The sequence below is a fragment of the Meles meles genome, chromosome 14 (genome assembly GCF_922984935.1).
Source record: "Meles meles chromosome 14, mMelMel3.1 paternal haplotype, whole genome shotgun sequence".
NCBI lineage: Eukaryota > Metazoa > Chordata > Mammalia > Carnivora > Mustelidae > Meles > Meles meles.
Genome location: NC_060079.1, coordinates 12,969,670 through 12,982,263, shown reverse-complemented (window position 1 = coordinate 12,982,263; position 12,594 = coordinate 12,969,670). Strand labels below are relative to the sequence as shown.

The window sequence follows — 12,594 nt, the reverse complement described above, 5'->3', positions numbered from 1 at the left end:
TATCCAATTCTATACTCATTGCTATAAGTGTTCCCAAATCCTCTTTTAGTCCATGTGGTTTTTAATAAACAAAAATACCAATAAATGCATTTTTGTCTCTCCTGAAGTTTTTCTACTATAATCTGTAGTAAAGAAATGTTCTTCGAGTTCTGTTGTCAAAACTGTTTAATCTTTTCTTGACTTCTATGTTTAGAGTCCTGCTTTTGTTAAAGACTTTTTTTAAAAGATTTTATTTTTAAGTAATTCCTATACCTGAAGTGGGGCTCAGATTCATGACCCCAAGATCAAGAGTCGAATGCTCCTTCTACTGAGTCAGCCAGGCACCCCACAATAGACTTTTTTTTTAAACCCTAAATTATTGTTAAGATGTTCTCTTATTTTTTCTTAGCTCTGGAATTTTTTTTTATGTATATTGTGATACAAGGACTTAATTTTCCCCCCTAAATTGCCAGCAGTTATCTGTTAGACTATTCTCCCACTAATTTGAAATGCTTATTTTATCAAATACTATTTTCAACATAAACACAGGTCTATCATCAATCCATTTGTCTCTTCTTCACACCAGTATCTTATCTTTCATTCACTGTAACTTAGTAGCATACTTTGATATCTGGTAGCTTAAGTCATTATGTTTTTTCAACATTTCTTGGCCATTTTCTTATATTTACTCTTCTAGATGAACTTTAGAATCAACCTGTTGAGCTCCAAAACAATCTCATAGAGATTTTGATTGGAATTCCTTTGAATCTGACATTTAATTTGGGGCAAGGTGACACCTTCACAAAACTGAATTTTCTCATCCAGGAACATAGTTGCTTCCCATTTATTTGGGCTTTCTTTCATGTTTTTAGAAGGTTATCTCTCTATCATAACATTTTTTAAAGGTTTTTTTCTGGGAATATTCAATTGTGTGCCAGTCAATTTCTTCCTTAGAGAAAAAATAAGAACAATAGTCAGGAGTCAAGTTCCCCATAGCCAAGATATACTTATTATGCAGACATTCTCCTGACATACAATTCTCCTGACATACAATTTCCCAGCAAAGACCGGCTGAGACGACATACAATGTTGGAAATACTGGCTGAGAACAGTTAGCCAGTAAAGTAAATTACAAAAAGAAAAAAAAAAGTTATACATGTCCCTCAAGAAGATGAAGATCTGAGGCTCTCTGTTAAGCTATCAAAAAGATCTGTTTGGGGGCATCTGGGTGGCACAGTTGGTTAAGCATCCAACTTTTGGTTTTAGCTCAGGTCATGATTTCAAGGTTGTGAGATTAAGCTCCACATCAGGCTCTACATTCAGTGCAGAGTCGGCTGGAGATCGTCTCTCTCCCTCTTCCTCTGTCCCCCTGCTCCCTTTCTCTCTCTCTCAAATAAATAAATAAATCTAAAAAAAAAAAAAAGACCTGTTGGGACCAAATTTCTCTCTCCCTCATATTTATAAAAAAGATTTAAAATGTAGAATTTAGCTCCTTGCACATTGTCATTCTCCCCACACGACCCTTTTCATAATTCTTGGGATTTAATATCAATCATAAATAATCCATCCAGTCTACCAGTTTCTCATTTCCTTACAATGGTTTTGTTTTCTACCACACTGCAGACACTCACTGCCATGGTCACGCCCTTGATACTGTCATTAGTAATAACTGCAATCTTCAATTGAAAACCAATCTCAAACATTCTATCTCCAGTCTTTCCAGCTTATTCACACTGTACTACAGATTTAATTCCAGGACTTTCCATCCATTGATCCAAACACATTCTCACTGTCCACGCCCCTTTCATGCCTCACTTTCCTTCCCATGTGACTTAGGTTCCTCTGTCAGTTATAACCACTTCCTCATGTGTGCCCTCAACTTTCTCTTTTGTTGTTCTTTCTTGGCACAAGCACACCCCTGATTCATGTTGACTTTCCACCCACCCCATGCATGAAAATGTGGCTGGAGACAAACCACACAACTGTGCCGAGTGGTCTGACTTCAACTTCATGACCACAAACCACAAATAAGTTCTCAGTGCTTCCTGGCAGCCATCCTTCCTCTCCTACTCTCCAAGACCGTTTCCACTTCCTCCTTTGTCTGAAAATCTCCGACAGCTCCCGATTCCTATTCTCAGATCAAGATCTTGCTTCCTAAGTCTCCGAGAAAATGGAAACGCTCTACAGAGGCCCTCCACCAGATCCCACCAGATCCCCCTGGTTTATCAATGCTGTGGATCATTCCCATTAGCACACAAACATGCTCTTAGTTCTCTCACTGGAGAAAATTTTTTTAAATTGTCTTGACCGCTTTTCCCCTCCAATTATCACCCCAGTTTTCTCCATTCGTTTACAAAAGAGTTGCTTGAGACAAGGCTTCATGCTGCTACCTCTGTTTCCCTTCCTGCTCCTATGTGAAGGCGTTCCCATCAAGCTCTCGCCCCACCTTGCAAAACTGCAATGACCTCTAGTGGAAATTCTGGGTCCTCAACTTTCCAGCAGCTGTACTTGACACTGGTCACCCCGGGTTTGGGTACCCCGGACTCAGGCCTTGCTACCCGCTTGTGTGCCAGCAATGAGCACGCCCATCAACCTCAGGGCTTTACCTCTGTCTCTTTATGCCCATGACCTGAGTCCACAGAACATGCGCACATGCAACCACCCTGAATTTCTGATGCCCTTACCTGGTCCGTTTTCTTCATAGCACTTACCACTTCCTAGCATCCCTAAGTAATCACATATTGACTGTTTATTGTCTAAAAGCCAGACTCTGCTAGAGCAAGGGTTTTTGCCTGTTTTATTCATTAATGTATCCCAACTACCCAGAACAGCGCTGGGCCCTTAATGAGCAACACTGATCTTTGTTGTTGATGCACTCATACACTTCCAAGCTGGCCACACAAAGTCCTTGCATGCACCAAGGGTGTCCCATTGCACAGCCTTGCCTAGAACCAACTTTGTGGCTCACTGGTGTGCTGCCTTCAAGTCCTTGCCCCCACCGGCACCTGGCGAGCTCTGCCCTGCCCCTGCCCCATGCGTTAGTCCCCTCTGCGCTACATTTGCTCTCCTTAGTCCTTATTCCCTAACATACTACCCACTGGTTTTGCATATAGCCTCTCTCTTCCACCAGGGTGGAAGTTCCCTGAGAGCATAGCTTGTACCTGCCTCTTTTACTGTCCTGGTACCCCAAACATGCCTTGCATCCATCTGCAGAAGTACTTACTTAGAAAATATCCTTTATAAAGTTTTCATTGTGTGTGACTGGAAAACAGTCCATACTAACTGGATGCCCTGTGTCTAGCTTGCACACTCTATTCAGATTCCTCAGGGTGACCCCCATCCACCCTTGGCTGCTTAGCCTCCAAGTTCCATGCTGTGACCAGCCCCAACCAATATCATAGCCTGTTCTGGATGTCACAAGGCTTCCCTTCTCAGTCCCAGTGTTCCCACTACATGTGGCCTCTTTGATTTCTGAACCTCAGCCAAACTCAGGGACCACCTCACCCACTCTGGGCTTTGTCTTCCAGCTGAATGAATGTTGGTGTGAAGGACACTGTCTGTCATAGTCTAAGTATTCTCCCAAAACCATTTATTCCTTCATTCTTCAAATATAAATATATACTAAGTATATACCACCTGCCTAACACTATTCTAGCTAATGGGATATAATAGATAAAGTTCTCACCATCATAGCACTTATAGTCTAATTAGGAGGCAAATAATAAATAAATAACCAAATAAGGACATCTTATGTCAGGTGATGGTAATTGCTATGAATATAAATAAAGCAGGGTAAGGGCAATAAGGAATTCTGGGTCTGGGGTGTGGTATGGTGCAAAGAGTGTATTCTCATGTACGGTGGTCAGGGAGACCTCTCTGAGTGGGTGACGTTGGATTGAGCCACATGGATCTCAGGAGAGAAGAATGCTTCAAGAGGAGATAGTGAGGAAGGCCCTGAGGCACAAATGTGCTTGACAAACCATCAGGAGTCTGGTGTCTGGAGCAGGCTGAGCAAGCAGGAGGGTCAGAGTAGGGATGGAATGGGGTGGAGGAAGCAGAAAGGGAGGAAGATTTCTTCCACAAACAAGAGAGCCTCCACAGGCTGGGGAAAGAGTAGGAAAAGAGAAGTACCACAAGCAGGGGAGGAAGAGAGGGTTGAGGGTCCCAGAGTGGGTACCAGGCCCCACATCCTAGAAGGGCTGCCAGGGGAAGCAGTGGTTCCCCATGACAGAAGTGGCCGTGTGCAGTGTCCCATAGGGTCTTGTGTCCAAGACAACCAACCACAGAGCCTGAGTATCCTTGAAGGCTCTTCCCACCAGTGGGCCCCTGACAGTGCCACGATGTTGGTGGGGGAACCCCTGAAGTGACTGATATTACAGTGGGTGGTAGGAACTCAAAATAGAACTAAGCTTAAGTTTCAGAAAACAAAATAAGTGATGTTTCTTGCACACCCAGAGCTATGGAATGAGATTCACACTTGCTACATTACCATGAGTACGTTAAAATAAGGGGAAACATACTGTGGGTGTATCCTGGCTTATTTTTCACAGTTTTTGCTCCTGGATGTTGGCCTATTTTTCTGACAACAAGACAGTTGGGAATAATGAGAAGAGTTGCTTCAAGTGGAGATCTCTGTTCTGCTGTTACTTGCCCTGAAAGGAGCCGAGGAGCCTGCCTTGTGGCATGAAATCCCTGACTTCTCTAAGAGAGATAGACCCTGGTGGTATTACTGAAAAAAAAAAAAAATCCCAGAAACACATCCATCCTGAGTATCAGAGCCGAGAAATTATTCATATCACTCTGCAGCTCTGGCAAGAGACCAGATTCCTGGAATTCAAGGCATATGAAGCATTTCATTGTTGCAGTAACAGCAACAGACACCGGTGATAATCTAGAAAGATGACGTTTTCCAAAGAGGGTACCTTTGATTTCTTTTTAAGATGCAAAGGCTGATAATTTCCTTCCTTCTTCAGAAATTTCTCTGGCTAATCAGTGGGTGTATCTGAGTCTCCCTAAAAGAAGCAAAAGCTCTCAATCTCCTTTGGGGGTTAGAGGTGACAGAGAGGAGTTTTATCCAACCAGCTGCTGCTGAGAGATTCATGAGAACATTTTGTCACATCTAATAATCTGCAGCTTTCATTTGGTGCTTAGGACAGGGCCCCAAACCCAGGGCAAGCTCAGCATATGTCCCTGGAAAGAATAGGGGAGCCAGGAAATAAGAAGTACCCCCACAGTGCTGGGATTGGTCCCAGATTTTGTTTCTTTGAACTTTCCTAAATTACAAATTATAATGATAAGTGAGTCAATTTCTGATGAGTCTTGGTATTCTAAATCCTAACGATCTTACCAACTCCATATATTTTTCTGTCTGGAGTGCAGTAGGATAAAGCATAGAACAAATCTGGTTTTCCCCTTTAGAGTGGAGAGAATCATTGACTCCCAGTTAAGAAAGGTGATCCAGGAGATTGATACTGATGACAACTGTCCACAAGGCGCCAACAAGTGCCTTCCTTTAGGTGGTAAAATATGTCTCTAGTTATGATGTTGGATTCTTCTCTAGACATCAGCCTTCCAGAAATACAGTGAATGGATGAGCAGTGTTCCTAATTCGTAACTCAGCTAAGAGGAGAATGCAGGCCATTTTTACTTAGCACATACTTGACCTGAAACAAGCTGATTATAATAAGGCATTGAAGGGTAGCTGCGATTCTGTCACTTGGTGAGAAAGTTCATCTGGAGCATTGTGAAGATTGCTGTTATGGGATGAATCATGTCTTGAGAGAGCCAGACAAAGTCTTAATGTCATCTTGAAAGAAAACCAGAAAACAAGAGTGATGTTCATACTTTTGTGCCTCGAGGAAGTTGTAGGGAGCTCAGATTATATGGCAAGCATCACTATCCCAAAAGACCTTGGCCCATGGGATAGGAACCAAATACCATTGAGGTTTTGTTCAGGATTGAGGAAAGCATAATCTGGTCTTCCCAGAGTGTATGGGCCAAGTTACAAAGGGGAGAGACTGCAGGCCATGGGCCAATTAACTAGCACATGTAAGAAACTGGGAGGATGCACACTGGGCAGTGATCACAAAACTGAGAGGAGACGAGGGACCAGACTTGGCCAGTGATTCTAAGTGGAAGGTGAGGAGGAGAAGTGATCATAGGGAATCCCAAGGTTCTCAGGTTGAGTGATGAAATGGAGCTGGAAATCAAGACAGGACACATAGGGAGCATGGTAGGATTTGAAGAGTGCACTTGTCTTTTGACACTCCAAGTCTGAAAGGCCTACAAGCCATCCACATGGAACTTAATCTAGCCTTCTGAGTGCAGGTGTCAAGAAGTAGATTCTAAATAATGGTCAAGCCAGTAAAAGAAAGACAATACCTAAAGAAGGAATGTGGTACAAGGAGAAAGCCAAGGGTAGCACTTGAGAGGCTCTCAACATGTGAGTGGGGTGAGGATGAAGAAGGAAGAAGGAGGACCAGTTAGAGGAGGTGAACCAGAGACAGGCCGCTATTGCAGAGGTCAAGGAGAGAGAAATGGTTTATGTCACAGATATGAAGACGTAAAAGAGGAAAAAGATTCACCTGTTAGGAAGTCAATGAATTAGGACCAGTGAGAAATAGTGAGGTTGTGAAGCCTGGCAGTGATGGTGTCATGTGCACATAGCAGAGGACCGGGGACAGGCTGCTGTGAGTCCCTGAACATGCAGGGTGAGCAGACATGTCCCACTTCAGGCCTTTGCTCTGGCTGTTTCATTGTCTGGGCTGCTGTCTTCCAGGTATCCCCCCTGGTTTCCTTGGCTCACTGCCTTGCTTCTTTTGGGTCTTTGTTTGAATGTCACCTTCTCACTGAAGCTGTCCCTGACCACCTTACTTAATACTGCAACTGACAGCCCCCATCCCTATCAATTCATACACATACATACTTGGCATCACCTTTTCTTTTGTCCATAGCACCTATCATCTTCTAACAATACTATATTATTTGTGTATTTATAATATTTAATATTTATTATAAATTCACTCCTCCCACTTGAATGGATACATCCTTTTTTTAATGTTACATTAGTCAACATACAGTACTTCGTTAGTTTATGATGTAGTGTTCCATGATTTATTGTTTGCATATAACACCTAGTGCTTGTTAGAGTACATGCCCTCCTTAATACTCATCACCCAGCTACCCATCTCCCTACCCCTCCTCCCCTCTGAAACCCTCAGTTTGTTTTCCAGAGTCCATAGTCTCTCATGGTTCATCTCCCCCTCTGATTCCCTCCTTCATTTTCCCTTCCTTCTCCTAATGTCCTAGAAACTATTCCTTATGTTCTTTATATAAGTGAAGCCATATGATAATTGTCTTCTCTGTTTGACTTATTTCACTCAGCATAATCTCCCCCAGTCCCATCCATGTTGATGCAAAAGTTGTGTATTCATCCTTTCTGATGGCTGAGTAATATTCTGTTGTATATATGGACCACATCTTCTTTATCCATTCATCTGTTGAAGGGCATCTCATCTCCTTCCACAGTTTGGCTGTTATGGACATTGCTGCTATGAACACTGGGGTGCATGTGGCCCTTCTTTTCACTACATCTGTATTGTTGGGGTAAATACACAGTAGTGCAATTGCTGGGTCATAGGGTAGCTCTATTTTTAACTTTTTGGGGAAACGCCATACTGTTTTCCAAAGTGGTTGTACCAACTTGCAGAATATATATTTTTTAAAAGCATTTTTATTTATCTATTTGAGAGAGAGAGCAAGTGGGGGGAAGAGCAGAGGCAGAGAACCTCAAGGAGAATCTGTGCCAACATGGAACCCAACACAGGGCTCAACCTCATGACCCTGAGACTACAACCTGAGCTGAAACCAAGAGTTGGACACACAAACGACGGCATCACCAAAGTGCCCCTTGAATGGATACATCTTAGAGGCAGAAAATCTTACTTATTTTGTACACTGAAGTGTTCCCTGTACCCACAATAGTGTCTGGCCTACAGCAGTCCTTCTATAGGATTTGTTGAGTGAATGAACACAGTGGACTATAAAAGAAGATACAGAATGATAAGGCCTAGAATAGATATATAAATAAAGTACAATGGAAGCCCAGAAGAAGAAATTAATTCTGGTTCAGAGGGTTGGTAAAAGCTTTGTGAAGAGTGATTTCTGAGTTGGATCCTGGGGATTGGCAGGATATCAGCAGTCATAAATGGATACTGAATGAGTGTGTAGGTGAAGAAAACTGTGATGAGGCTCTAGGTGGGAAACAGTTCATGCATGCAGGAAAAAGCAAGCCACACAGTGGGCTAGAACATGATGTCTAAGAGAAGGGCTGTGGGAGAGTTGGGTAAGTGTATTCAAGGGATCTCCAAAGTCACATGCTCTGGTGTGTGCATATGCTTACCAGATTTCAAGGTGGAGACATTCAGTAGGTAGTTGGATGTAAGACTCTGGAGTTTGATATGAAGCAGTCCAAAGATACAAATTTGAGCCATTAACATAGTGACGGTGTTTAAAGCCAAGAGACTAAAGATCCCCAAAGGGAATGAGTGTATATAGAGAAAAGAAGCAAGAATGGAAGTTGGGGATGCTCCGAGTATAAGAGGTAAGGGAGAAGGGTAGGAACTAGTAAAGGAGACTAAAAAGAATTACCAGTAAAATAGAAGAAAAATCCAAAGTGTGGTGTCCAGGAAGGCAAGTGAAGAAAATATATCAATGATCAGCTAGATCAAGTATAGCTGATGGGTTATGTCAGATGTGCTCGAAAGGATGAGTTGAGTTGACTAAAGGATTTTCTATGTGGGTATTCTCTGTAACCTTGGTAACAGCATGGTGGAAGGGGGAGGGAGAAGAAAGCCTGGTCAGAGTAGATTGATTCTTTTTTTTAAAGTTTTTATTTATTTATTTATTTACTTGACAGAGATCACAAGTAGGCAGAGAGGCAGGCAGAGAGAGAGATGAGGAAGCAGGTTCCCTGCTGAGCAGAGAGCCTGACGCGGGACTCGATCCCAGGACCCTGGGATCGTGACCTGAGCTGAAGGCAGAGGTTTAACCCACTGAGCCACCCAGGCACCCTAGATTGATTCTTTTAAGAAGTTCTGCTGCAGGGGCGCCTGGGTGGCTCAGTGGGTTAAACCTCTGCCTTCGGCTCAGGTCGCGATCCCAGGGTCCTGAGTCCAGCCCCGCATCAGGATCTCTGCTCAGCAGAGAGCCTGCTTCCTCATCTCTCTCTGCCTGCCTCTCTGCCTACTTGTGATCTCTGTTTGTCAAATGAATAAATTTAAAAATCTTAAAAAAAAAAAAAGAAGAAGTTCTGCTGCCAAAAAATAGGATATGAGCTGGCAGTACCAGTGGGATATAGAGCAGGACATTGTTTGTTTGCTTACAATGGGAGAAATAGCATTTTTATTACTTAATGGGAAGGATCCAGTAGAGAATAAAAAGTTGATGGAAAAAGGAGAGATTTGTAGGAGGGAGATCTTGAGAAAGAGAATATCTCTGTTATTTGAATATGGAGATTTGCTTTTGATGGAGCATGGAAAGTTTATTTGGTATAGCAAGTGAGAAGGCAGAGTATAGACGCTGGTAGGGGATGTGATGGGATGGAAGCTAGTGAAATTTCTTTCCTCTTTGCTTCAGTTTTCATAGTAAGGTAAGAAGCAAGGTCATTAGCTGAGATGAGGATAAGGGATGAGCTGATGGTGATTTGAGGAGAGAGGAAAAAGAATGAAATTATAGACTAGGAACAAGGTTGGAGTACTCCTGGGATGTGTAGATGACTGCCTGCAATCTCAAGGGATCACTTGAGCTTCATGATCATGAATTTAAAGTGAGCTCCATTGGAGTGTGTTTTTCTTCACTATATTCTTATCTATCTCCTTCACTTCCTTTAATCTTCATTCCCTACTCATCATTTGACTTCTTTAAGGACTGGTGCAGACAACAAGCTTAATCAATGTTTGCTATTTACAACTGAGATCTTCAGTACTTAAGGAAAGTACTTAGAGGAAAGCCTGACAGGCAAAGGCAGGATATTTGAGATTCCCAAGTAGGCTGAAAGGTAAAGCAGGGGCACTTTTGAGACCCTCTTCTCTGTCCCACTCCTTTATCCTGGTTCTTCTCTATTATTGTGACAGATACGGTGTTGAAGAGCAGGTAAGGAGAGAAAGCAAGGCATCTTAATGATCATCTTCTTAAACTGACCGAAACCAAATAACTATGTTAGTTCCTGAGTGGTGAAAGTCTCCATCAACTACTCAGACTTGAAGTCACCTCTCTGCTCAGGTGCTCTCAGGCCTGCATCTCCAATCAGTAACAAGCCCAGTTTACATGGTCTTCTGAAAAACTCGAGTTATTTTTTTTTCTCCACCCCATCTGTTATTTCAGCTTTTGTTGGTTATCTTTAGCATTTGTCTTGTGGATAATAATAACTGCTACTATTTATTGAGTGCTTATTATACGCCAGTTACTAGTTCAAGGGCTTTATAATTATTCATTCATTTAATCCTCAAAACAAACTCATTTTACAGATGATTATCTTGAGACACCTGAATTTCTGCAATACTCTACCAGTCTCTCTGAACCCAGTCTAATCCATCCCTCATTTCTCTATTTCTCCTTAGATATTGATTTAAAATATAGATTGGAGATGCCTGGGTGGTTCAGTTGGTTAAGAGTTTGACTCTTGATTTCAGCTCAGAACGTGATCTCAGGGTCATGAAATTGAGCCCCACAGTGGGATCTGAGCTCAGAGCAGAGTCTGCTTGTCCCTCTCCCTCTGCTCCTCTCCTCACCTCCTTACTCACTCTCTCTCTCTCAAATAAATAAATAAAATATTTAAAAATAGAATAAAATAAAATATGCATTGAAAGGATGCCAGCAAAATGGTGGAGTAGGAAGCCCTGGGCCTTCCTTCCCCCACAAACACACTAATTCAGCAATAATCCACAGACAAATTTCCTTTGTGAGAAATCCAGAAAGTAACTGAAATCCTCCAGCACCATGGAAGAGTATGAAACGGCCTCCCTGAAGCTGGTTAAGACATCATCTCACGAGAACCCCTGACTGGTACAGTGCCATATCATCAGGAAGAGTCCCTCTTGCTCCCAGCTTCATCCAGGGGAGGAAAGGGTTGGTTTGTGTGCCCAGCATCCCAACTTTTCAGCTCTCAGCTTCCCTCTAAGGAGTCAGAATCCTTGGCAGGACTGATTAAGGGGAATCTTATCCGATGAAGACCGTCTATAAAAGTTGGGAATGATGCCTGCCTTGTCTAATGAGCAGACACCAATACAAAGAGCCCAGGGAAATAAATATTCAGATATTCAAATATCAAATATTCAAAGCTAATCCTAACCAAGGAACAAGATAAGTTCCCAGAAACCAACCCTAACAAAGTGGAATTCTATGATTCACCTGACAGAATTCAAAATAGCTGTCACTAAGATGCCCACAAGTCAAGAGACCAATATGAGAATCTCAACAAAGAGACAGAAAATATTAAAAGTACCAGATAGAAATCATGGAGCTGAAGAGAACAAAACTGAACTGAAAAGTTTCCTAGAGGTATTCAAAAACGGACTAGCTCAAGCAAGTGAAAAGATCAGCAAACTCAAAGATAGGTCATTGGAAATAATTCAGTCAGAAGAGCACAAATAAAAAAGAATGAAGAAAGCTGAAGGGACTTTTGAGATACCATTAAGTAGACTAATACAAAAATTATAGGAGTTCCAGAAAGAGAAGTGAGAGAGAGAGGGAAAAAAGAAAGCTTATCTAAAGAAACAATGGCTAAAAATTTCTCAAATCTAGAGAAGGGAATGGACATCCAGATCCAGGAAATGGAAATTTGTTGGTAAACGTAAATATGTAGACAAATGTAGAATACTGAGTTACTAAAATAGTGGTGGGTAAATCACTTTCAATTCTAATATAAAAATAAAAGACAAGGGTGCCTGGGTGGCTCAGTCAGTTAAGTGTCTGCCTTTGGCTTAGGTCATGATCCCAGGAGCCTAGGATTGAGATCTGCATCAGGCTCTCTGCTCAGTGGGGAGCCTACTTCTCCCTCTGGCTGCCATACTCCCTGCTTGTGCTCTCTCTCCGTCAAAGAAATAAATAAAATATTTTAAAAAGTAAAATACAAAACTACTAAAGTAACTATTACTAAAATGTATTAAGTAAAACAAATTTGTGGCAATAACAAAGTTTGTGTGTAGGGCCATGTTAAAGTGTAGAGATTTAGTATGTGATTGAACTTAAGTTGTTATCTGCTAAAAAGTAATTATTATCATTGTAAGATATTTTATGTAAACCCTGAGGTGACCACACACAAAAATTACCTACGGAAGTAACACACACACACATACACACACACACACAAAGAGTCAAAGCATATCAATACCAGAAAATCAACAAAACACAAAGGAAGACAGCAGGAAGACAAGACAGGCAAAAGAACTATTAAACTAGCAGAAAACAATAAAATGGCAATAGTAAACCCTTCCTTATCAATAATTATCTTAATGTAAGTGGATTAAACTCTTCCATCAATGAATAAAAAAGTAATACCCAACTATATGCCACCAACTAGTAACTCACTCTAGATTTAATGACACACATAGGCTT

General features: G+C 41.8%; 1 long non-coding RNA gene across 1 annotated transcript; it reads left to right on the top strand.

Annotated features, from left to right (window-relative positions):
- The first annotated feature begins 279 nt into the window (after positions 1–279).
- LOC123956035 lies at positions 280–11,617 on the top strand. The gene is made up of 3 exons (XR_006821498.1): positions 280–290; positions 11,096–11,106; positions 11,575–11,617. It is a non-coding gene; the product is annotated as an uncharacterized LOC123956035 (long non-coding RNA).
- The last annotated feature ends 977 nt before the right edge of the window (positions 11,618–12,594 follow it).